The following is a 5,155-nucleotide window of genomic DNA, read 5'->3' as shown; positions in this document are numbered from 1 at the left end:
AACGGTGTTAGAGTGGCAATTATCATTTACATAGGCCCACCAAAGTATATGGGACATGGAAAGGAAAAGCCTTGGCCAAAATACAAGGAGACCCTACCCTTGAAGTTTCATGGCATAAGACCAACTCTAGGCTCCAGGCAAACTAGTTTGTCCAATTCAGGTCATTGTCTATAGTGCCAATACAGTTTTATTTTTCACACAGTCTCTGTTGTTGTTATCATGTTTCTGTATTGAAGATCCTGGAATCTGTATATCCTACATAGAAGTCAGGATGGTGCAGAGTGTCTTCTAATTTCAACTCACAATTAAAGGGCAATGCAAAAAGCCCTGTCAAGTAAGCAGGTCGTTGTTGTTGTTTAAGTCTTCTCAGTGTTAAGGGAAGACTCTTTTGAGTAGATAGATGTCAGAGCAGCAATAGGGTCTTCCCTGGTAGAGGATTGCTTCCAGGTGATGTTATAGACAACTTTGGATGTTTCACAGATGACTACCCTGGTTCATGAGTGAATGGAAAATGCCCATTCTCCTGAGGTCTGTGCCAGCTCATTATGTCAGTGTTCAGGGTGTAAAGTCCCATTGCACTATAATATTTGTTTGTTCCTATATCTATTAGATAAGAACTCATTTGTATGTATGGTATTTTCCATTTTAATGTGCCTATGCAAACAAGGAATAATGCCACGTGGTGTTATCAGCACATATGGGGGCTGCAAGAACAAGTCCAACAATCCCAGTGACTTGATGTAAACGTAAGCATTAAACTGAGGGACTCTTTCACCAAAATTCCTTATTAAACAGTTCACAAAGAGAAGAAAAGATAGAGTGGGAACTAATCAGAAACCTAGTATGGGAGCAACCACAGTTACACAATGAAGGAAGGAAGAGGCCAAGAGGCAGCTCAGAGTAAACAAGTAGGAAAAGAGTACTGGTCTCTTCCCAGCCTGAGAATCCATCCTCTCATTTTTATTTTGAAAATATATGGGGGCTAGCACCCTCGCGCGATTTTTAAAATGGAGACCAATGAGAAAAAAAATTACCAGTGAATGTCTGGACATACACCAGTGCTGTCAAGCCTTCTAGGACCCCCCAAGCTAGGGAAAAGGCCTCCGGCATGGGGTGTCTCCTAACCCCATACCTGGGAAGAGCTGGCCTCCAGGATCAGAAGGAACCAGGAGCCAGATATCTGCCCAGACTCCTCCCCATACTCCTCCCCGCTAGAGGCAGCTACATTTTAAGAAGAATAACAGTCAAATGAGCTAAAGGTTTGTATTCCCAAATGATGCATAGTTACACAGTTGCTCATCGATTTTTAACCATACGATATCCAACACCCATTGCTTCATTGGTGCATATTTTGCATCACCAATGTCCCCAGTATCCTTCTTCTATTATTCGACCCTACTCTATATCAGTTCTTCTTCTGAGTCTTTCTCTCTCTCTTTCCCTTTTAGACACTGGTTTGCAATACTTTTACTAATGGAGTATCATCCCTATCATTTTACCTCCTTCCAGCACCCATTTCTTGTCCAGAGTAATTTCCAACTATCATTGTCATAGTGGTACCTTCTCTATTCTAACTGCATCCGCCCTCCTTTTTGTGGCAAACTTCCTACCTACCATAGTATGTCCCTCAAATTCTAGTGAAATCTAATCTCCAATGTGATATTTCAGGTGTGGTCTCTGGGAAACGATTAGGACATGAAGTCAGCACTATCATGAGTGTAATTAATGTCCTTTAAAAATAAGGCTCCAGTTGGATTAACCAGACTCCATTCTATTCAGAATATTTCTTCTTTGTTGGTGCTTGTTACTTATTGAATGGAAGAACCTTTAGATTGAAGCACTTTTGGATTGGTGCCTTAGACCACTCCCCTCCGTGTGGTCTTTGGATTTTCAATAAAGCCCCCTGGTCTCAGGGAAAAGTTGCTTGTAGTTTTGGTTTTCCACTACTAAAATTTCTGCTTGCTGGTCTTAGTACTAGGAGCAGAAGGCTTGAAGTGGAAATCCCTGAACCTTTTTTATCTCCTTAATCATGTGTGGATTATTTCCTGTGTTGGCTTTTGCTTCCAGACCCATAGTATCCCCAATCCCCATAGGATTGGAGCATGAGACTTCCACTTTACTCGATGCTTGGAATAGGGATTCTCATCTGTCGCTGATAACAAGTTCCCTGGAGTAATCTTGTGGTTTGTTCAAGTGGATTGTTTTGCTGTTGATTTTTAATTTAGCTCCTATTTGATTCAAAGTTATAATAATGGGGGCACAGTGGTGGGGCATTTGCCTTGCAGGCAGCCAACAAAGGACAAACCTTAGTTCAACTCCCAGCATCCCATATGGTCCCCCAAGCTTTCCAGGAGCAATTTCTGAGCACAGAGCCAGGAGTAACCCCTGAGCACCACCAAGTGTGACCTCAAAACAAAAACAAAACAAACAAAAAAACACCCAAGTTTATAACAGTGTTTTGGATTTGGGTGAAGTGACTCTAGTCTCTCTTCACATATATTGCTACCTTCTTTATTCCAACAGTCAAGATTAAACATACTGATAGAGTAATTTATACATTGGTAAACTAGTAGTGATTTTTCTCAGCATTATAGTTTGTATGTGTTGTGAAATAAGAGAAATTGGGGTCGAGCATTCTGAAACCACACCAACTGTTTCTAAAACACTTTCAATGGCTTCTGAAGTGCCCCTTACTATTTCTGAAAAGTGTACAACCTCAGAAAACAATATTTTTTCAAATAGTCACACCTGCTCATGCTCAAAGCTCTCAGGCTGATAATTTGTTACCACCACCACTACTCCCCATGCCTCCTCTGACGCTAGGCCAGAGGAGCACCAATGCTTCACCTGACAGTGATTTACTAAATGAAGCAAATGCCAAAAATTAAATAGTGACAGTCCATCAGATGCTGAGTCAGAAAGCATATCTGTAAGTATACCCACTCACCCTGCCCCCACCACAGTTCCATAGAGTGTGGGACAAATCCCACTCTGCCCCTGCTGTGAATCCTCAGAGATTTGTTACTAACACAAACACAGAACCAACTTCCTCCCATCAGGAAAATCAAATCTCAACATTTATAGGTTTAAATATGGAATATCTTGGTCGATTTAAGAAAGCATGCTTGGAGTATTTGAATTGCTTGCTATCAGGAGTGATGGTGGGTATTGGACCCATCAGAACTTTAATACTGTGTTTAAGAACTGCCTGAGTGCTTCCTAACTTTTACAGTGGAAAATGGTTTTATGAAAGACCTAAAACCAAGCTTAATAGCCTAGATCACTCTGAAAAAATTTTTGCAGGAGTTCTATTGTCTTATGAGTTGTTAATTGGAGAAGGGGATTCTCTCAGAAATAAAAAAGCAGTCTTATTTACCCAGTGCTGTTTCAAGACTTGTTAGAGCTTGTGTTGAAGGCTCGGACAAAATGGATGCTGATGCCGAATTTTAGTGTAGCCATACAAATATATTCCAGGGAATTTCTGAGCTATGTGCAGAATTTCTTGGGAAACTGACAGAGCCTATGTGGAGGAAGTACAACAATGTAAAACAATGTTAGCCTTTGAAAATGCCAATAAAAATAATCCCATTAAGGAGAGACATGTCATATGATTTCTACATGCTTGTCGAAATATTTGAATATGAAATTCTACTGTTCATTTATCAACCTATGATAAACAAAGGCAAACTCCTGCCCCCAAGAAGTTTATTACTCCATATGGTAATGCTGTACCAGAACTAATACAATTATCCTGCTAGAAGGCACAGTGGACTCTGCCCATGGAATGGCAAAGAATTCTTTTGCACTAAAGATTGTTTCTCAACTTCTTATCATGTATTGAGCAACTGGGAAAGGGGTCCAAACCCAATCCCACGAGTTTACTCTAACTGTGACAAAATGGAAGATTTACATAGAGACTTCTGAATGCCACCCTTTTCTGCTCTAGCATCCTCTCAAGGCCAACACTTAATCATCTAGTTTCAGGAAACTGGGTCTCAGGGGCTAATCTGAGACTCCACAAAATCAGGCAACATTTTCATCTACAATTCATCTTCCCAGCCCAGCCCAAGATACTTCCACAACATAAACTCATTAAAGCCTACCACTTCAGGAAGCTGTCTTCTCAATATCTCCTGCCCTGAATAATTAACCATAATACCAGCTCAGTGCCTTTACATAAAATCTAGCATGAAAGGACCAATTCCTTCAGGAACTTGTGTGCTTGATTATAGGAAAAAGCAGTCTGACACTTAAAGGTATTTCTGTTCATCTGGAAATTATAAATTCTAACCACATTGGAGAAAAATAGTTCTTGTTTCCATAACCACTTTTAAAAAGGTGAAAACAGCTCAAATTTTATTACTTCCTTATGTTATGCTTGACAAATCAGAATGCATCAGGGAAAGAGGTTTCAGAATTATGAACCCTGATGCTTCTACTAATCCTTTAATAGCTTATACTGTTAAGTTTAAAGAAGAAAATCTAATAATAACCTTTGAAATTCAGGACAGAAATTTTGATGAAATGTTTGACTCTGGACCTAAAATTTCAGGTCATTATTTTCAAGTATTGGTTTCAGAATATACCTTATAGCCTAGAGGGAATAGATGGTATTTTGCCTCCAGTATCTGTCCATCAGTGCAGTGTTTTTCAACCACCGTGCCACAACACACTAGTGTGCTGTGAGATGTTGTCTTGTGTGCCCTAGAAAAATTCCAATGTCATCCATAAAATGCAGCTTCGGCATGATTGGTCTATTTGTGAGCCCAAGCGCATGCATGTTACGTACTATAAAACTAAAGACAGAGACTGAGAGCTGTTGACAAAGAGCTACGTGTGTGCCTTTCTTCAATTCCTGCCAAAATATCAGCTTTGTGTTCAGCCAAACAGGCCCAGGTTTCACACTAAGTAAACAGAAATATGAACAATTATAAAATAATTTATTATTTCATAATAAAGTAATTATAAAATAATTTCTTTGTGCTTATTTGATTCCTATTCAAGAGAATTACTTTACATATAGTCAATATAGACACAGAGTTAAAATTGTTTTAACATTTTCTAATGGTGGTATGCCTTGTAACTTTTTTCATGAAAAAAGTGTGCCTTTGCATTTGAAAAACACTCCATTAGAGAACTAGGTTTTTAAGTGCTT

This window comes from Suncus etruscus, chromosome 4 (genome assembly GCF_024139225.1).
Source record: "Suncus etruscus isolate mSunEtr1 chromosome 4, mSunEtr1.pri.cur, whole genome shotgun sequence".
NCBI classification, from domain to species: domain Eukaryota; kingdom Metazoa; phylum Chordata; class Mammalia; order Eulipotyphla; family Soricidae; genus Suncus; species Suncus etruscus.
This window is presented reverse-complemented; position numbering follows the sequence as displayed.